This window comes from Panulirus ornatus, chromosome 29 (assembly GCF_036320965.1).
Source record: "Panulirus ornatus isolate Po-2019 chromosome 29, ASM3632096v1, whole genome shotgun sequence".
Classification (NCBI taxonomy): Eukaryota; Metazoa; Arthropoda; class Malacostraca; order Decapoda; family Palinuridae; genus Panulirus; species Panulirus ornatus.
Genome location: NC_092252.1, coordinates 1,786,228 through 1,808,140, shown reverse-complemented (window position 1 = coordinate 1,808,140; position 21,913 = coordinate 1,786,228). Strand labels below are relative to the sequence as shown.

The 21,913-nt window shown below is 43.2% G+C and overlaps 1 protein-coding gene across 1 annotated transcript in view; it reads left to right on the top strand.

Moving 5' to 3' along the window:
• Nucleotides 1–7,500: 7,500 nt before the first annotated feature.
• Nucleotides 7,501–21,913, top strand: part of LOC139758001 (innexin inx2-like) — a 419,086-nt gene continuing 404,673 nt past the window's right edge. Inside the window, exon 1 of the mRNA XM_071678973.1 lies at nucleotides 7,501–7,698. The gene's annotated coding sequence lies outside the window, so the exon portion shown is untranslated. The remainder of the gene's footprint in view (nucleotides 7,699–21,913) is intronic.

Below are 21,913 nucleotides of genomic sequence, written 5' to 3'. Positions count from 1 at the left end.
CCTCATCCACCGGGTCTTTCCCTACCTTGTAAACCCCTCCCCCCCCCTCACTCACCCCCTGCCATACAAGTATTTCCTGTCTCTTCTCTTCCTCCTTCCAGCAGGTTTGGTCCTTTCTGTTCCGTCTCTTCTCTTCCTCCTTCCAGCAGGTTTGGTCCTTTCTGTTCCGTCTCTTCTCTTCCTCCTTCCAGCAGGTTTGGTCCTTTCTGTTCCGTCTCTTCTCTTCCTCCTTCCAGTAGGTTTGGTCCTTTCTGTTCCGTCTCTTCTCTTCCTCCTTCCAGTAGGTTTGGTCCTTTCTGTTCCGTCTCTTCTCTTCCTCCTTCCAGTAGGTTTGGTCCTTTCAGTTTCGCAGAGCTGTTCCGCGACTAGCCAAATCTAGAAGGTAATTTAGAATCTAGAAGAATATCAAACTTTGTTCCTCTTTCCTCCAGTATATGCAAGTCCATGACATTTGACCTTTGCCATAAGGTATGACCTTTTCCCATAGCTTGACCTTTCCGCACGGTTGACCTCCTATAATCTTGGTCCATTGTGTGTTGCCCTCTTCTGCGTCCTCTCCAGCAGATCTGTGTGGTCTTCAGTGGACGGACAACACTGTTGCCAGATGTTCTGATCTGAGTGAGAAATATATTGTAAATATTTTTCTAAACATCTTTTTGCCAGTGTATTTAAAGTGGCTTTTTGTCTAACATCAATACTTACTTCCATAATGGTAATGTGTGTCGGAGAGAGAGAGAGAGAGAGAGAGAGAGAGAGAGAGAGAGAGAGAGAGAGAGAGAGAGAGAGAGAGAGAGAGAGAGAGAGAGTCAGAAAGTGGAACAGATAAAGGTGTGAGAGAGGGAGAGCCCCTGACTTTCCCCCTCCTCTTCCCCCCTCCCTCACCCCTCACTTTCCCCTCCTCTCTCCCCCTCCTACCCCTAACTTGGCAGCGAGCCTTTGCCTCCCTCCCTCCCTCCCTCCCTCACCACATGAGCCACCTCTCTCCTTCATCTTCACTCCATCTCGCTATCTTTACCTCTCATATTCTCTCTCTCTCTCTCTCTCTCTCTCTCTCTCTCTCTCTCTCTCTCTCTCTCTCTCTCTCTCTCTCTCTCTCTCTCTCTCTTCATTTTGTTGTTTCCACCACTTTCGTTCTTGTCTCCCTCTCCTCCTCCTCCTCCTCCTCCTTCTTCCGTCACTCTCGTTGTTTGTTACCTCTGAGACGTGACCACAGACCACTTCCCGCTGCCTCTGGTCGTCATCTTCCTCCTTATCTACTTCCCTTCATCATTATCTACTTCCCTTCATCATTATCTACGTCATATCAACTTTATTCGTATCTATTCTCCAGTATATAGACTTTCTCTTCATTCCATCTTATTTCCTCTCTTCAGTTCCAAATAATATCCATCTATGTTCTTTCCCTCTCGTATTCACCTCACTTCTCTCTGCTCCATCCCCTCTCCGTCTTGTTATCTGTTCCATCCTATTTCCTCTTCCTTTTATCTTCATTTCTCCCTCACCCCGAGTTCTATCCTGTCTACTCCATTCTTTAATCCCTCGGTCCATTGCTTCGCATTTTAAACGTTTTGCATTCCACATTTTCCGATGCATTTGACAATATTCGAAATTCCTTGACTTCCACCAGAGCGATCTATTGACATTTTATTGCCTTCAAATTTTCATTCTGTTATTTACTATGGCTTCCTCAGCAGAGCACTAGTATCGCTTGGGGCCATTCAGATGGCAGTGCTGGAGGGTAAGGAACCATGGAGAGAGAGAGAGAGAGAGAGAGAGAGAGAGAGAGAGAGAGAGAGAGAGAGAGAGAGAGAGAGAGAGAGTTGTATTTAAACCGTTTGGTAAGGAACGTTGGGAGAGAGTTCTGCTTACAACGTTTGCAAGGAACGTTTGAGAGAGTTCTTCCTCAAACTTTCAGGAGAGGAAAGTTGAAGAGGATGTTCTCTTTCAGACTTTTGACAAAGAACATTGGATGGAAGTTCTGTTTCAAACGCTTGGCAAAGAACGTTGGAGAGAAGTTTCGTTTAAAACGTTTCTCCTCTTTTTGTGCATCCCTGGATTGCTTTGTTGTTGATATTGTTTGTTGTTTGTGGTCACGTGGTGAGGGAGACGTACTGCTTTATCTCCACTTTCTTTTTTCTGTGTATTCTCCTCTTTTTTCTTTCATTATCTTTCCTTCGTCCTTTATTTCTCTTTCTTTTCTTCTTTGATTCTCTTTCTTTGCCTTTAATTCTTTCTTCTTTTCTTTCTTTATATTCATTCTATTTTCTTTTCCTTTCGTTTCTCTGTTTTCTACCTCGCCTCTCTCTCTCTCTCTCTCTCTCTCTCTCTCTCTCTCTCTCTCTCTCTCTCTCTCTCTCTCTCTCTCTGATCACTTCTCCCTCCCCCTGCTGTTCTCATTGTAAGTTATATCATCCTAGCACTGATATTCCAGGGGGGAGGGGGGGATGTGTGTGTGTGTGTGTGTGTGGAGGTGGAAGGAAGCTAGGGGATAGGGGTGCGGAGCAGGGGTTAAAAGGTAAGAGGTTAAAGGTTGAATGGGTAGACAGCCACCATCTTGGAGTAAGTGAGGAAGAAGACCTTCTTTCTTTCTCCCATTAGAAAATGGGTATTGATGGTAAGGCGTCTCAAGTGGGGTGTGGGTGTAGGTGGGTGTCAGTGGGATTGTGTTGTACGGGGGAGATGGATGGGGAGGAAGGCATCTGATGAGTGTAGGTGCCACTGTCATGGGTTGGGGTTGAAGCTGTGGTTATGGGTTGTGAGGATACCATATGTGTAGATCCCTTTAAGGATATATGCAGGACCTAACAAGTGTAATATAGATGTTTTGACTTCATGAATTACCACATCTATTAAGCCGTGTAAATATATTAATCATCAGAACGTGTGAAACAGAATCCCTAAAATGAGAAGGGGAAATCCTTGAGGTTTAAATATCTATCTTAATAGGTAAATGTGTATAGACAGCAATTAAGTTTCAGTAAATACCTTCAAGGATGTAATGGAGAGCACCTCAGGTGTAGCAACAGAACTCTCATGACATATTACATTTTGTAGGTAACTATAAACAATACTGAAGGTTTAGGTGAAGCATTTTAAAGATTCATATATACAAAGCACTCTGGGTATGGGGGACCCTGGAACCCTTCAGATGGAAGGACTGAGCGTTGTAGGAATCATTAATTTGTGTAGAGCACGTAAGATGTTTTCCGGATGTGCTGAAAGAGGTTTATATTCGCCATGACGGATGGTAGCCGGGGAGAGGAAGCTGTTGTCATGGCAACCAGCGAGGTGGAAGATGGTGAGGGGAGAAGCCGGCAAGATGAGTGTGGGGGGAGGGGGGGGGGGTGGTATAGGGGTAGGGGTGGTGGGGATAGGGGGAGGGTGTGAGGATGGGGAGGAGACGGGGAGGGAGAAGTGGGGGAGGATAGGGAGGGGAAGAGAAATGAGAACGGAGGATGGAAGAAGGAGAAAGAGAGATACATGAGAGGTATTGAAAGAAAGAAAGAAATAAGATAGACCTGAAAAAGGACCTGGAAGAAGGACAGAGTTACTGAAAGAGTAAATCTAAGTACGTATAAACGCACAGAAACATAGTCAAACAACCACACGAACACGTAAACAAATACGCACACAGACAGACACATAAGTCCCATACCATTTGTTATTTTCTTAAGAAGCGAATCTTATCTGTTACTTTTGCAGGGCTAATCCAATTGCTACATTTTTTATCATTTTTATTTTTAGGAAGACTATCATCGATTTCAAATATATCTAGAGAGAGGAGTTCCCCGATTGCCAGAACCGTTTTCTTTATTTTCAAGTTTTTGCCCAAGAAAGATACGATTGCGACACAGAAAAATATTGCCTACATATCGCCCGCAAGGTAGAAAGCGTTAAGGTTTTGTGTAGGACAATATATTGAGTATCATTTTCGGTCGGGACGCAGATATGTGATATACGCTTCGTCAGAATGAGGCGCAAGAGGAAATCAGATGTGGCCCTCGTCAAAACACAAGTTACTTGCGTCACTCCCTAATTTCTGATAACTCTGATACTGATACGTGTGTATTAGTGATGTGCATCTTGGCCTTGTTCTCTCTTCTAGCTTGAATTGATGTTAAGATGCTTGGAGAGAGAGAGAGAGAGAGAGAGAGAGAGAGAGAGAGAGAGAGAGAGAGAGAGAGAGAGAGAGAGAACTTAAATCCCTCTTGATTACATCAATGATCTGTGGAAATTAGATTGACAGTTAGGACAGGAAGAAACGGTAAAGCTGAGGCAGGGGAAGGGAGGGAGACCGGGTAGAAAAGGGGTTCATAAACTTTTGAGAAGACCCAGGAAACAGAAGAGGAACAAGGAAAATGTTTGAGGAACGTCACTTGCATGAACATGTTCATTATGATAAAAAAGTGTTTTTAATTGACAATCGAGAGTATATGATTTTTTCCGTACATGTTCGCCATCCCCCGCGTCAGCGAGGTAGCGACAGGAGCAGACGAAAAAAAATGGCCTCATTTAATCACATCAACTCCAGCTGTCGTGTATAATGCACAGAAACCATGTATATCTATTTGATGTTGGATGTTCAGCGATCTGGTCATGAAGCCAGATTCCAACCATGTTTCTTATAGATATGACAACACAATTTATGTGTACAATGGTTCATGTTAACCTCAAGATGATTGTGAAAGCCACAACCACGACTGCCAGAAATGTTTGTTATCGAGGAAGTTTGATACACAAGAGGATCAACAACAAACACTGTAAACATTAACTTATGTAAAGTCAGGAGTAATTTATTTATCTGCAGTTGTTCCCGTAAATCACAAATTATTTCCAACTGTTTCACGTTAAAGTCACCCATAGAAATCGTAGATTTATATTATCGCACTTAAACAACCACTTCTTTACGAATGAAAATATTCATACGAGCGATTCTTGTCATGAGTTGTTTGTAGAGAGAACATATGATGAGACCTGTTTACTGAGCCTGCTGGGAGGCAAACATGGTTAGTAAAAGATAGATGTAAATAAAGCAGTTTAAAGTTATACTGGGAGCAGGATCTGAACATTATGTATAGTGGAACAAGGCAATAGAGACGGAGATGACTCTAGGAAACTGAGAGAGGAGGAAAGCTGTTTAAGGAATGAAGGGAGAGGTAAGGGTCGTGGAGTATGAACGTAAAAGAGAGAAGGGGAGAAATATATTGATTAACAGACAGACAGACAAAGAAGGAATATGTGAATATGCGGAATTAATGAATTTTGGATCACACACACCTGTGATATAGGCAGGACCCACTGTAGCAGCCGGATCTGTTTACCAGTTACGGTATAAACGGGACAGTCTTGCTCGTCTAATAACAACGTCGCCTGGAGCGGACACTCGGCTGTGAACTGTAACAAACAAATCTTATTTGGTTTGTGCGTGGGCCTCGTGCTGGCTGGGTAGGTGCCACTGTGGTGGACAAGAGATGTAAATCGTAATCTCGGTTACGACGTAAATAAGAGATGTAAATATGTATGTGTTGCTAGAGAAAGCTCAGATTTACGCGAGTCTTGCATTCCCCGTAGTGATGTTAGTAGTTTGTAATGTCTTCATGATGGTGAGTTATCTTTGATAAGAAAATGGTGAAGATAGTTCATTCAAATCTTCCTCAGGCTGTGGACGGTTCAAACTGACGTGTGTGTGTCCAGGGAGAGGTGTCAGGTGAGCCTATGTCTAGAGAGAGGTATTAGACAGACGTGTGTTTCGTGAAACATGTTAAGTAGAAGTGTGTTGGAGGTGAGGTGTTTGAAAACTGGGTAAACCTTGAGCGGGACATCTCTAGCGGGTTCGCTCTAAACAGGTGCCAGTCTTCAGAGATATTCGATTTCACTGCTTTTGTCAACACTGGCACAGACATCACTCCTCCGTCAACAGTGACATTGGAACTTACTCGTTACTTTGTGAAAATGTGTATGTTCTCCTGAGAGGATGTGGGTCACTACTATACCTGGAGGGAGGTGCTCGTGTGTGGCACTAAGTTTCAACAGTCATTGTGACCTGAAACTTCCGAATTTCTTCTCTCTCTCTCTCTCTCTCTCTCTCTCTCTCTCTCTCTCTCTCTCTCTCTCTCTCTCTCTCTCTCTCTCTCTCTCTCTCTCTCTCTTATGTAATACCAAAAGCTTGATAAAGTTTAGAATGCTTTTTGTATCTGTTCCTAAACTTATTCATTTTCAACTCATTCCCCATCTACATGAGGTAGGTTGAGTACATCCATCCCACACACAGCTCAGGCAAAAGTGGTCCTAGATAGTTTGTGAAGAAGTTGTCAGAGTTATCATTGTCTCTACGATAAAACTTGACTTTGTTGTACTAAGTTGTCTGGTGAGACTTAGTTCCCATAGAGGTAACTGCGGGTTTAATCCTAATAAAGCCTAGACTTAGTGTCTAAAGAGCTTAGCCTTAGGCCACACAGAGCCCGTTGTGCACACACAGCTCTTCTACAGATACTGACCTGTGAACTTTCCTTTGACTCCTGAAAAACATTTTATACTTAGAGGAAAAATAAAGAAACACTTGTTTGAATTTTTTTTTCAACACTTGAATCATTTTCGATTGTATGTGTAGGTGAACCTTCTGTCTGGGGACAGATCTTGTCAAACACAGCTACAACTGCACCTAGACTTAAACACATGACCCCCACCCCTCACTCACATGACCCCCACCCCTCACTCACATGAACATCTTGAGTAAGTTGTTGAGTCAGTATGACGTAACAAACTCCCACCTGCATGAAGAAGATGAGACACTAAATAGAGTGACAGACGGTCTCACAGGAAGCTGAGACTATCTTGACGCTACACTCAGTTGCTGGGAAAGTGTGACGTAAGAATTAGGCGTTACGTTCTTAATGGTTAACAGAATTATGATTGGATTCTTATAATGGTTACGTCGTTGCAAATCCAGAAAAATTATATATATATATATATATATATATATATATATATATATATATATATATATATACACGTGTGTGTGTGTGTCTGCAAGAAAATTTCTGTCTCACGGACTGATACAGAAATATTACCATGAAAAATGGATAACTACACAGTATAATTTTGCCATTATGGTCCACACAATTTGTACCTGTGGATGAGGAGCGAAGGGCAGGTCAGCGTGTACGATAATTGTCTGAGTGCGTTGTTCGTAGATTGACAATTAAGTTTTCAGTTTGATTAAACCATAGGAAGAGAGGGGGAAGGATGGGGATGCTATATATGATACATATTTACACTCTCAAATGGTTAGAGGAATACCAAAACCGTAATATTTTTCCCGGAAAAATCAGCGAAGTTATGTAAAACGATAACAACATCGGTCGTGACGAGCTGGTGACGCCTATTTACATATGCCAGATGGCGTTAGTTTAGTATGAAGTAAAGTGTTGTGAAGTTTTCTCGTGTTGTGTAAGTTATTAGAACTGAATTTGCGCCCAGACAGATAGCTTTTGTTGTACCTTATAGTGAAGTGACGCTGATGAACGCCAGCAAGAAACCAAAAACTTTCGGTGAACGCAGTTCATTTAAAAAGTGAGAGTGTTGTGGTAAACACTTGAGACATCATGTTATGTTTCGTGTGTTTTCAAGTTACATCCGTCGACGTTTGTGGAGAACTAGTTCAAGATGAACCCCGCTGTCCATTCATCTCTGACTCAGGTTAGAACCAAACTTAAACTAAGTTATCAAGTTGTTATAGTAGTAAACAAAGCGAATGTTCACAGCTCTGTAGTGGACTTTAAATTTGTTTCCGTTTTCTATGCGTCGTCATATGGGCTCCGTAGACTTAAGTAAATTGCAATTTTAAGACTATGTATACGTTGGGGTGAATTTACGTTGAAATTCAAAGCAAATACCGTTTCGTATATGGCTATAATCCTTGATTATGATTTCTGTTATTAGGAAGGTGAAGATGGGAGGTTGGCTGAATGTTTGTTCAGGCTTAGTCCTCTCGTATGACAGGGTTATATCCGATCTACACCACCTGTAACAACTTCATCAGGTGGTTCAAGATGATGCTAAGGCCGTACGCGTTCTCACCGTCTCCATACGTGGCCCTGATTGACGGTTGAAGCCTCCATAAGGGATTACATTCAGTTTTGGTGGCCACATCAACATTTGAATCTAATTTTCGAAACCCAACCATAAATTTTGAAAACAATGTCAGGTGCAGGAAAATTATATGAATTTTGATCGGAAATATTTTAAGAGAAAGTCGGGTTTTGTAGGGCGATAACAGAAGCAGAAAAGGCAGAGAATGTAATCATAAGAGCAGGTGAAATGATAAACGAAATGACAGGAAAATGGGAGTTTAACGATCCAGATTTGCTCTAGATTCTTCGTGGTAATCGTTCCTATGATTATACATAAAGGTGAGTGAGCGACGGGCAGTTATTACCACAACTTTTAGAATTATGAATAACCTAACTTGTACAAAAAACAACATAGATTATCATGTCTAATGGCTAGAAAATAAAAAATCCGGATTTTAAGCGACACACTACAACCCTAAGTTCATTTCTCGAATTAAAAGTAAGGTAAAGCTAGTTTTAATTCACCATATAAATAACTGGTTCCAGACTGGAAGTCACGTTTCGTGGGTGATAATGATCCTGGAGGAGCCTCAGTCTCCATTAATATTTAACAGCACCGTAATGAAAGCCGGAGCTAATGTCGTGGGGAAACATTGCCAGCGTTTACAGGGTGGGAGATTAATTCCGGCTTGCACTGTGGTGGCAAGCCATTAGTTATTGTGGGACGGAGATGGGAGAGGCGTACTGGGGAGGAAAGGGTTTGTGTGTGTGTGTGTGTGTGTAAGGAGGACATGGGATGGACTTGACAAACACTTTGCACGACGTCCACCACAACCATGGCCAGATGATAAAGTACACATGTATTTCTCATCTATTTCTCTGTCAGCTTTTTTCCTCCTACCACACTAGACTCTACGTTCGTGATCTGTTACACTACCGCAAACGACCTCGAAAGGATCCGATGGTTTGTTGCTGTTTGTATTGTTTAGCTGTCCAGTAACGATGTATTAATCCCAGTCATCGTTTGGACTCGAACATGGGTCCTCCTCCTGTGACCATAGTTTCTCCTACCACCACCATACAGGTTCCATGCTAAAAAAAGAAAAAAAGTGTTAAGTATGAGGCCCACAGAATACCATATTTGAATTGCAAATGTTCAAGTTTCAAACATATATTTATTATACTAGTGTTACCACACTACGTACGATTGTGGGAAAAGTAATATAAACTTATGTTTTCATTCAGCAAACATATCAGAAAACATCGGACTATTTTTTTAAAGTTTTGACTCATTAGGGAATGGATCTGTCCAAACGTCTGTGGGATTTGCATGAATTTGGGCATAGTTTTTTCATAAGTGTATATATCCAGATACGTTGAGAATATCTGTATAAAGTTAGGTAGGATATATTTGGTGCTGTAATTAGCAAAATAAATGTTGAAGCTTCTTGTATATATATGGAGAGAGAGAGAGAGAGAGAGAGAGAGAGAGAGAGAGAGAGAGAGAGAGAGAGAGAGAGAGAGAATCCTGAGAATTCTAGTTACTTGAAATGTAATTCAATAATGTTGATAGTGTCAATTTTTGTACTTTTTTTACATAAATTTCTCAAAGCATACACTAATCTTGATTTCAATTATATGGTATCCTCTCTCTCTCTCTCTCTCTCTCTCTCTCTCTCTCTCTCTCTCTCTCTCTCTCTGATACACCCATACCGTCTCCTCTGTCCACCCTGCGTCCCCATTCCTTCTTCCCATCCTTCACGGGCAACTAATTGCCTTAACAGTCACTACGAGGCTCTCTGGGACTTTTCAAGACTTAGCAACTTTAATTACATCTCCTGGGGCTGGGTGACCTTAGCTGCCCCGTAGGGGAGGATGGTCCTGGGTAAACATAGTTCCCCATTGGAGGGCCATTGACCTTTGGGGTCGGTGTAGAGACCTTCATGGCCTGGTTGTGGTTGGTTAGGTGGTCCCTCTTTCTTATAGGAAGAATGCCTAGGAAGCCATCATCATGGTGGAGGTGCATTTAGTTCAAGCAAAACATTACATGGTTTTTTTTCGGAAATGAGAAGTTGAGTTTTGTAGAGAATTGGTCGAGTTCCTTAATTTATGATTTATTGAGATTGTTGTTTCAAAGCTCAGTTGAACCAGGAAATGAAATCGTAGAATATATAAGTTAAAACAATGTATTGTGTCACATGATGGTAATTTTTTAGTATTATTCGTAGATCAAATTTCTTTAGGAAATTTTGATTTATTGTTGCCCATTAGTCTATCACCGTTCGTCAGAAGGTTTCCAGTTCCAAGCTGTATCACAGGCTCTTGTATTTCATATACCGAACCCCATTATATGGAACCGGTTGCTGCCACTGGAGCAAATAAAGTGAAATTGAGTTGGCGGATCTCCCATGGGAGAGGCCTATTGGGCGTGGGCGGGAATGTGATATAATTTTCAGGGTTGCAGCTGCTGCTTAGACCATCACTGACGAAGAAGACCTGTCTTGGGGAAGACGGGGGGGCTGCGGGGGGGTCTCCTCTGCAAGAATATATCAGGTGTTTTTCAGGAGGTTTTATTTTGTACTAGGACTTCAGATCATCTTCAGGGGGTCTGTTCTGTAAGGCAACATTTTGGACTTATGCCTTGTGTCAAGAGCGATTTTTGTATGTATTGGAGAACCTTCTGCCATCTTAGGTCTGTGTAAAGAGAATCTTTTGTTTCCTTGTTACATGGACGACGTTTGGTTATCATTCTTATGTCTGTGTGGACTGTCTATTTGACGTCCCTCATCACGTTGTCTTCAAACATGTTATCTTCGTTTTCTCTCTCTCTCTCTCTCTCTCTCTCTCTCTCTCTCTCTCTCTCTCTCTCTCTGGATGCTTATATAATCTCTTCCTCCCTCTCTTTCTCCCATCTTCTTCCATATTTGTGTAATATTATGGGCACAGGTCGCATCCTTCCAGGTAGAATATTTCAGCTTTCAAAAACAAAGGTTCAGAAAAATAACTTGAAGAGAAGAAAGACATCGTCTGGAGCAGGCGGGTTACAGATGGTCCTCCTGTGGTGGGTCTGTTGTTGGTCCGTCGCGTCCATGGATGGTTTCCGTCTACGATGGTTCTGTCTCGTCCGCCCTGTTGTTCTTTCGTCGTTCTGTCATTAACACTTGTGTTAGTGCTAAGCTCAGCTCTGTTTCTGTCTCTCGTCCAGAACCATTGTCATTCCTTGAATCTCGATGGAAGTTCTCTGCTCTGCAGCTGGTCCCACTCCAGATCTTACCTTCCTTCTTCCATATCGTTGCTTTTCCTCTTATTCTTTACGCTGGGGCTCGGCTGCTAGTGGGATCTGCCCTGTGGGTGTAGCTCTTGTCTGTGTCCCTCAACTCCAGCAGAAGTTATCCCTTGGTGCACAAGACCTGGTAGATGGCCGGAAGACTTACAGGGAGGGGTAGAGGACCTGGGAAAGGGGTAGAATACCCAGGGAAGAAGTAGATGATTTAGGGAAATGGGTAGTGGTCCAAGGAAAAAAGAAGGGAAAGAATGCCAAGGGAAGGAGTAGAAGGTGTAGGGGAAGGTAGAGGATCGAGGTCAGCGGTAGACGGCCCTGAGGTCAGAGGTCAGGGATCAGGCTGTTGTAGGTCAGGTCCGACTGAGAGGTCAGAGGAAGGTAACATAGGAGAGGTCGGATATTAAGAAAATCCTTCCATTACGTTTTTCCTCTTGATGTGTCTGGTGGCCAACGGTGGGCAGTCAGGTAATCACGAGTAACTTGAGTTACCATTCCTGGATGCCCGGATTACCTCCAGTAATGTGAGTGTCCGCCACTCGACATTCAGATCATCTGTGAATGTAGGAAGTTGAGTCTGAACCTGAGCCATCGTAGGACTAGGAAATGAAAGAACACCTCCTCCTCCTCCTACCCAGCAGCAGCCAACGGAAAATAAGGCAACACGTAAAATAGAATAACCCATGTTGAGCGGAGCCAAAAAACGTCTTAAATAACTATGGTTGTCTAGACGCGATGATGACCCGCTTTGTTCCAAGAACAATGTAACATCAGGAATTAAACACACATACATACACACACACACACACTATATGTATATATATATATATATATATATATATATATATATATATATATATATATATATATATATATATTTATAGAATAGTATTACTCAATTTCTTTCTTTTTAGGAGGCTACGTGTCCATTAATACAGCCCAACGACAGCTTAGGAGTGTCTGGTAGGGAAAAGGCTTCCCAATACTTACATTCTAAGGTCATTTCCGTCAGTAATAAGTTCATTTTTAGTCGACGTAAACATTGGCAACGACGCTGGAGTCTGGTGGTCTGGGGTACTGCCCTGGTCGGGGGCTTTGGAATGGGTAAAAAAAGGCATTTCCACAAGCCTTTTGACTCAGCCCACACCACAACGACCCTCATTGTTTTGCTTCGAGTTGTGGTCCATTCATACCGGACGTAGCAGAACCTGGAAATGTAAGTTTTAACATTTAAGCTTAAATCAAGATTATTGGGCTTTATATACTCACGCTGATGCCTCCGACCTTACTACTGCTCTCTCTCTCTCTCTCTCTCTCTCTCTCTCTCTCTCTCTCTCTCTCTCTCTCTCTCTCTCTCTCTCTCCTGTATCCACCCTTCCACACTCCCTACCCATATTATTTTTCCCCTTCCCACCATTTCATGCTACTGTGCCACCCATTCCCCCTCGCCAGTTGGGTAATTAATCACCGAACAAGGCGAAACAAGCAGTTGGTAATTAGTAATGCGTAGTTACACAGGATAGCCTGCCCCTAATACCATTAATTGTTAATGTCTTTGATGATGTGGACTGGCCAGGGAATTTCAGTCTTTTTAGCATCAGCGTTTTTGAAATTTTGATGAACTTATAGTTAGACGATTGTATGTTGTACCCCGGGGGGTTGTTGATTATTGTATGTTGTACCCCGGGGGGGTTGTTGATTATTGTATGTTGTACCCCGGGGGGGGGGTTGTTGATTATTGTAGATGGGGAATTTATTGAATGAATTTAGTCTTGCGATGATGTCATAACTGTTATCGCTGTTATCAACAGTGTTGTCATCATTTGTATAACTTATCATTATTAATGTTATATGTTTCAGTTATCATCATCTTATTCATCCCTATATTACTGTCAGTATATGTTATTAATGAATGATTATCACCATTGAGTATATAAACAATCATAAATAGAGAATGTATATAGACGTCCACACACCAACCGCACCAATACCGCAGACAACCGCACCAATATCGCAAATGGCCGCAGATAACCGCACCAGTACCGCAGATAACCGCACCAGTACCGCAGACAACCGCACCAATACCGCAAATGGCCGCACCAATACTGCGTTAATTAAACTGTATTAAACCATTACTTAACTCTGCTTGTTGTCATAATGTTATAACTAGAGAGAGAAAAATACTATTCTGCCAATTGAAAGCTTGATAACCCAGCTGTAGCTGTGTATGGTCATGTAAAGCTGGAGAACCCAGCTGTAGCTGTGTATGGTCACGTAAAGCTGGATAACCCAGCTGTAGCTGTGTATGGTCATGTAAAGCTTGATAACCCAGCTGTAGCTGTGTATGGTCATGTGAATTGTACATTAGCTTCAAGTTCCATTGTGGTGGTTGCGATGGGCTGTTTTGGTCGAGCGCCTATAAAACGAACGGCCATACACGGCACTGATGGCGTCATGTGTTGTTTTGTTCCAGTATTTCACAAATGACTCATTGGAAAGTACCTAATTCTGACGAGTGTGTTCCAGTCTCCTAAAGGGAAAATTATGACAGGAATTTCACTGAAATGTCGCTAAAATCAAAGTATGTTATGCTGGCTCTTCCGTAACCAGTAAAAGCCGATATATATATATATATATATATATATATATATATATATATATATATATATATATATATATATATGGTCTCAGCTTCATAACTATTCGTTGATATAAGGAAATCCGTTGGTTATGTATAATAACACAAATGTATATAGATAAGGTGATGTATATACTCAGACTTGGAGGCGTTAGGTAAATGGAGATGAATTCTTGTGATAGATACATACATTCCTTTGTATAGATGATATAGATGGTCTCTGCTATACAGGAGTTAGACTTATAGAAGGGGAGCCGGCGGCTATAAGAGAGGGCTTGTGTGAACACACCTAAAAATAACTGGGTTGAGGAGTACAATGGTTGGAGAGGTCCAGAGCTGGAGAGGGGTCCTGACGGTCGCCATTCCCATCCTTAACCAACACGACCTCGACTCTGACGACCTCCCGAGCCTGCCTGCGCCAGGATGACCGACTCCCTCCGACGTGCCCAGAATGAGCGGACGGTAAAGTAGCCTGCTTGTAGCAGCGAGGCGGGGGACGGGAGGCCAACCTCTCTCTCATTCCCGTGTCTGGCGGCCTCGTGTGGCCCTGGTCAGGGTGAAGATGTTAGGGCGCGTCCTCAGGTCCTGCCCTGCTTTACTTCGTGTCGTTTTATTATCTTGACATTTTTAGTTGAGGTGGAGCGTGGGCTGTGGTGCGACGCATCGCTGCGTCCTCTTCATACAGGAGATGAGGGAAGGCGTTGCATCATGTAGATATAAGGGCAAGATCCTTCTCTCTTGTCGAGAATATCACAAGTTTTATATCACCATGAATTATATGTAGTAAATTATATACTTAGCTACATATATAGTCACACATCATCATCTTCGGCGTGTATTGAATATAAGTGGTGAACCCAAGTGACGAACTCGTTACACGGTTCAGTTTGTTATGAAGGAACGAAGATGGAAGACTTACAGTAAGATAGTGAAGATAATACTCTTAGTAGGAAAGGTAGAGTAAGAGAATGCAGGTCAGAAGAGTAGCTGTTATTTTGAAAACAAGTTTCACGAACACTGTCACAAGGAAAGGCTCTTGGGAGACGATGCCTCTATAAATGAACGAATCACGGAAATGCCATGAGAGCGAATCCTTAAAGCTTACATGGCTTTTGGGAATTTTTTTTCTGTCGAAGGTTATGTTTTTCTGGAAAAAATATTACCTGACTCAGTTTAAAAACACAGAGTCTGTGAAGGGAAGAACCTTGTAAGAACTTTGTGAACAGGTTGGAAGGGAAGAACATAAGAAGAATATGGAAGACAGATTCACTCTGAGGGAGAACATAAGTTTTGAAGATCCACATAAATGGAACATAGTCTTGTGAGCCATAAATCCAGCACATGAGCTTCAATCCTGTTCTTCAGTAGAATAGAAATAACATTCACGATTTGACTGAAGTATATAGACTTTAGAAGTGTAATCTTTCTCAAAATTTACCGAACCTGTACGTCATTCTGGTGTCTTAGTTGAAAAAAGAAACACATTGATCTATGAACTTGGGATATTTTCTTGTCAGTGACGGATTTTTTCTTTTTCTTTCCTGGTGGAGGTCGTGACTGTGGGGTAAGCAGGTACGTGAGGCCAGCTGTACAGTTCAGGCCCCTGGCTGAGGGAAGGACCCCTTGTGGTCTGGTAGTGCGATGGAAGAAGAGGGATAAGAGGACATGTTGGTATAACACAGTTGAGTCTTTCTGTGTTGGCTTAACGACGACTGGAGATGTTATAGGGTCTCTCTCTCTCTCTCTCTCTCTCTCTCTCTCTCTCTCTCTCTCTCTCTCTCTCTCTCTCTCTCTCTCTCTCTCTCTCTCAGGTGGTTGGCAGGCACCGTGTAGGGACACATGTTACTTGTACTACCTGCCTGGGTATCAGGAGGTTTAGTTGCGGTTGTCAGCACCTCAGTAGTAGTCAAGTGTCACTCCTGTGGCCCAGGGAGATGTGTTTTCGTACTGCCTCAGCCACACGGGGGCTCCTTGCTCTCTCCGTCTCACGCATGATACCTGACAACACAACTCACCAGACTCGGTCTTCGTAACCCTATATTTTCGCTGCGGTGAGCGCTACCCGCTGGTCCTGCCCTTTGGCACTGCTAGTAGGTACTGTGTACACCGGAAAAATAAAAATATGTCCCTGTGTTTCCTAAGACACCACGAAATTCTGCTAAAGATCCGTTTCCTTGTGGTTGACCTAAGAAGCGTGAGAGCGACAGAGTGTGGTGTGGTGGCTAGCGTTATCCCCTCCCCCCTCCTCTCCCCCGTGCTACACTATTTCTCGTATAATCTCTTGATCCTGCGACTTCATCAGACTCCCTAGTTATCGTCTCAAATTGTCCGGAAGACGAGACAAGGTGGGAGGCCCTCCAAGGTGGGTCTGAGTCCCTCCAAGGCTGGTCTAAGACCCTGCCACACGAGGCCTGACGCTGCCGTTTCCACAAGACAAGAAACACATCATCGCTGGGGACGAGGGTCGTGCCTGCTGCCGCTCCTCCTCCGCTCAGCGTGTCGTATCCCATGGTATTTATGACGCGTCTGATGCTCTTATTATGTGCAACGTAACGATGATCTTAATGTGACGCGTACGATACTTTCACTACGTTTGGTTTATGATAACGTTAATGTATATATATATATATATATATATATATATATATATATATATATATATATATATATATATACATTGATGTGCATCGCGTTAAATACTGTTGTTATTTTTCGAACACTGTACTTTCGTGTCGTATGCGATACTTGTATCGTAAGTCGTACTTGATGAATTGTGTTTTTGAAGACTCTGTCATGATTCTTGGAGGTCAGAGGGATGCATCAAGGGAGGTCAGAGGTTAGGTTAGGTTAGGTTAGGTTAGGTTACTCAGGAATCTAATAATGACACTGCTTATAAATATACGTAATCCCTATATCTTTTATATCCTGTTATTGATCTATAGGCTTTGTATTGATGCTTTATGTCGTAAATGAAAGTTTTCAGTTTTAAAGATCAACGTTCCTAATTACCCAAGTCTTATGGGTAAACCTCAGGTGTGTCAACTATCATTAAGTCTTGCAGGTAACATTTCACAGATGTTGCACCGGTCTTGTACAGATGCGTTCATGGTGTCACCCAGTCAGTTTAGTGAGTGCTTATCACATTGATGTACTCACACTGGCCTGTTACTGAGCTACTCACACTAACCAATAACCAATTACTGATGCACTTATTCGTACAAATGTACTTACACTAACCAGCTACCAAGGCACTCACTCGCTGTGTCCGTCAATAACGTGTCTGATCTTACACCTGGAGTCTGTACCTGCTCACAACACGAGAACATTACTCTCTACTTCCATTGACCGAAGCTTTCTTTGTTATGTGATAATTTCTTTGTTATCCAGTCTCCATTGTGAATGTTCTATTTGGATGTAGTTCACTCTCTTTCTCTTTGCTCCCTTTCTTTGGTCGTCCTCTACCCCGTAATAATTCTGACTTATCTCACTCTTCTGTTTGTTTTACTGTCTCTTCTGGTTCCTCGTCCTGTAATTCTCCCTTTCCTTTTATAATTCCTCACCCGCTGATTTTCCTGCCCCTCTCACACACCCTTACCTCTGGAAGCTACCACTCTCCCTCCCCAACCCCACCTCTCTCTCCCCATCACACTTCTATCCCTCTCTCCACCTTTCTTCTCCCACTTCCTGCCTCCTCCCACTTCCTCACCCTTCTTCCCTTACACAACCCCACCCCATCTGAACCCCCCCCTCCTCCCCCCTCCCCTCTCCCCTCCCCGCCTGAGAGACGGATGGATGTCGAGGAGAGAAATTAATTACCAATACCAAAGCCTCCCGAGAGCCTGTTGTCTCATGGGCCTTTATTTCGCCGCCTGTTTAAAGCTGCCATGTTTGTTAGGGGTCCCGCTGGGTGCGTGGGAGAGCTGGGCCGAGGGAGAGGGGGAGGAGAGTGCGTGTGGGAAGGGGTGAAAGTGTGCAGGGATGGGGTTGGAGAGTTGGGCAAGGAGTGTGCGAACAAGTGGGAGGGGGTTGGGAGTGCGTGGGCATTGGGATGATACGGGGTAGCAGGGATGTAAGTGCTCAGGAGGGAATGAGATTTCGTTTTCGGAAGTTAGAGTGTGTCGGAGGACGTGAGAGTGTGCTGATGCAAGGCTTGAGTGTGTTAGTGAAGATGAGTGTTGGCGGAAGGGAGAGTGTATTTTCGGAGAGAGTGAATGTTATGGAGAGTTGGTATGTTGGTGTGAGAAGTGAGTGTTGGCGGAAGGTTTAGAGTGTGTTGACGGATGTAAATATGTGTTGTCTGAAACTTTGACCGGTTTGTGTGAAGTGAGTGTTGAAGAAGTAAGAGTGTTGGTGGAAGACAGGTTAATCTTGTGTGCACGTATGTCACATATGTAACAGCCTTGCCGTACATGTGTGCATTAATATGTACTCCCTTTTGTTTGTCTGTACCTGTGCCTATGTACGTTTCTTTAGTTCATGTTCTCAAATATGTAAGAATGGTGTTGTAACTTCATTTCTGTAGCATTTCCCGTTGGCATACAAAGATATTCGATTCCACTCAGCAAGATAATCAACATTAATTAGCACGATGATTAAATGTAATTGGCACGGTAATCAAAGGTAATTAGCAAGTTGATCCTGGCCTGTGTTCAACTCTGCTTAGGTGAGCTTGCCTTCCCTGGACCCACCAAACCATCTCTGGTTGATGTGTAACAATGTTTAGTGCCAGTTTGCTACCGTATAATGGTGATTATTAATATTCCAAGTGATGTTTATATAATGTGTATAGAATGGTGTTTCACAAGAAATTTATGTTGATGATCATATAAGGTATTAAAGTTTAAAGACTTTTATTAACATAAAGTAATGTTCAGTAGTTTTCTAGGGCTTTGTAAGTACAAACTTGTAACGTTAATTACATGTCTCTAGACTTGTTTGCTACATATAGATACAATATGTTTATTAGTGTTATGTAGTGTTTAGTACAATTGACCTACGTTGGCTGATGGTTCTTCCTACAGTGAGGTAGTGTTTAGTGATGATCAGCCACATTTAGTACCATAATGTTCTGTAATTTTTAGTCTTACCGTTAGAATTCATAAACGTTCGTCATATCCGTATAATTCTATCGTAGTTAATTATTATAATATCTGAAATATCTAAATAGTTAATATATTTGCATATCTACAATATATAAGATATGTATCTTAGTTTGGTGAAGACGAAAATGGTTTAGATATGTTAAGTATTAATGACTTCCTTTATAATGATATGATCTCTCTCTCTTTCTCTCTCTTTCTCTCTCTTCTCTCTCTCTCTCTCTCTCTCTCTCTCTCTCTCTCTCTCTCTCTCACAGCCGGGGGATCTTCAGGTGTCACTAAGCCACACAGACGGTGGCAGGAATTAGACCCAAACTTCCCACAAAAAAGCGAGAAAATTCTCTCTTAAAAATATGCCCAGATTAGGAGGATCCTGGAGGCGAGAGGGAGAGAGAGAGAGAGAGAGAGAGAGAGAGAGAGAGAGAGAGAGAGAGAGGTCGTTCATAAAGTACACACCAAAAGTTTCCAAGTCTCTTTGTCCCTCCGGTGATCCTACCACATATGATCTTGGGATCCCTAAGGGACTGTGGGACCCCCCCCCCCTCTCAGGCACCTCTGCCTTGGGATCCCAGAGGGATTGATTGATCGTACCCGGGGACCCCTGTCTTGGGATCCCAGAGGGAGTGTGGGACGGTCCCTCCCAGAGTAGAGCTAACCAGGTGTACACGTGTTGGCAGGTGTGTACACAAGTGCCCCCCGCCTCTCTCTCTCTCTCTCTCTCTCTCTCTCTCTCTCTCTCTCTCTCTCTCTCTCTCTCTCTCTCTCTCCCCCACCCTGGTAGCCACGGTCCAACACCAACTTGACTTAATATTTTCCCTCATATTTCTTACTTTATGCCTCCTCTCCCCCCCCCTCTAGCCGTCCCTTTTATCTCCTCCTCATAATTTTTTCCCCATGTTATCTGCTTTAAACTCTCACTACCTATTTTGTTTTGTTTCTTCCCTCGCCACCTTTTTCGCCTCGTTCCTTTTTTTTTCCTATCCACCTTCGATTTGTCCCTCCTTCTGTCCACGTGTTTTTGTGCCTCACGACCATTTTTACCTCCCAACTTGTAATGTCTTCTTCGGTTCCTCAAAATTTTCTTCCTGACAACTGACGGCGCTTCTCAGCGTCTTTGAAATCCCTCCCTAGACTGTTTTTTTTATTTCTTGTCCGTCGCTCTCACATCTTCCCCACCTCTCTCACTCTCCTCCCTCCCTCTCCCTCCCACACTTACTAAGTGATTCTGTCAGGGCAAGAAGGGTACAATTGGTCTTCAAGACCCTCTAATGACCGGACGGTTCTTGCCTGGTTCACTAAGACTTCCCAGGGGTCGCACTGCTGAATCTGGACCGACTGACGTAGTCTGGATTGTGAAGTTTCGGATTATGGGTTTACGTAGTCGGATTTGGATTCCTTCATCTTTTTTTTTTTTTTTGACTTTCTGGCTGGGATTTGTCATTCTCCTCCGGCTCACATATGGAGAAGCAGCGATTTTTGAGGCCAGTTCCGGCAATAGTTCATCGTGTAGGGCGACCCATCGATGTTGAGCCTGACACAGAACAGATGTATCTGTTGTTATGTGAGTCTTTCTGTGGCCAGGAAGGATTCATAAGTTATTGCAGCTGTATCTTTAAATCTTGTTATATTTCATGATATTTCTATTCCTCAAGATTCATCAGTCTCGCACAGCTTGAAGTGGAATATAATCACGGACCAGACTCACTAGATTTGTTGATAGAACAATAATTCTGCACAAAAATAAGATGTCACTTAGATTGAGACACATCAAATACCTTCTGATACTCCTCTCTCTCTCTCTCTCTCTCTCTCTCTCTCTCTCTCTCTCTCTCTCTCTCTCTCTCTCTCTCTCTCTTAAATCAGGGAACATTTATTAGGTTCAAATGATGAGTTTTGAAGAAATACTCGTTCGGGAAGACTAAGATTTGGATATCTCAGTGGTGGGTTCTGATCTGATGATAAAGAGCTGAGGATTAACTAAAAGAAAATATATGAACAAACGTTTTAGAGATGGTGGGCTGGACCGTCCTGGTTACAGAAGGTTAAGATCGTACAAACGTTGACACACAAGATAATGTGCGACAAATGTTTAAGCAGGTTGTGACGTCATCACGGAGGAGTGAAGACCCCATGAAGGAAGTTAAGGTTAACGAAGATGAGGCCACAGTGGCTCAGGCAGGGTCGGTACTACCGGACGTCCCCTTCCTCTCCGTGCATCCTCCACGTGCCACATGTGAAGATCTGGACGATGTTTTTTCTTTAGGAATTTTCGAGCATCTGTGTAAGATGACAACCTGGGTATTCTTGATGTTGTGGGGCAGCGAGGCGTACCTGGGCGATCTCTGGGGGTGTGTGTTGGGGGAGATGGGAGGACCGTGGCTGTGCTGGTGGGGGTTAAGGTGGGGTATGGGGCAGTAAGGACAAGTGGCTCGGATGTGGTACTTCCTGTGTGTGTGTGTGTGTGTGTGTGTGTGAGAGAGAGAGAGAGAGAGAGAGAGAGAGAGAGAGAGAGAGAGAGAGAGAGAGAGAGAGAGAGAGGTTGTCAGTATAAGTAGACAGAGTTGGTTGTAGTGGAGTTTGTAGGAGAAAGATTGTTGTTGTGGAGGAGCGAGGGTTGTAGTGTGGGAGTAGGAGGAGGGGGGGGTCGTGAGGGAGTGAAGGCGAGTGTGGGAGAGTAGCATATCTTGGTGCCACTCAACACTCAGGTCACACACACACACACACACACACACACACACACTGCCAACAAGACAGTCACAGCCAGCCAACAGTTACACCCCTAACTCTGTTAGCATACTATCCCAACCATCCCAACCATCCCAGC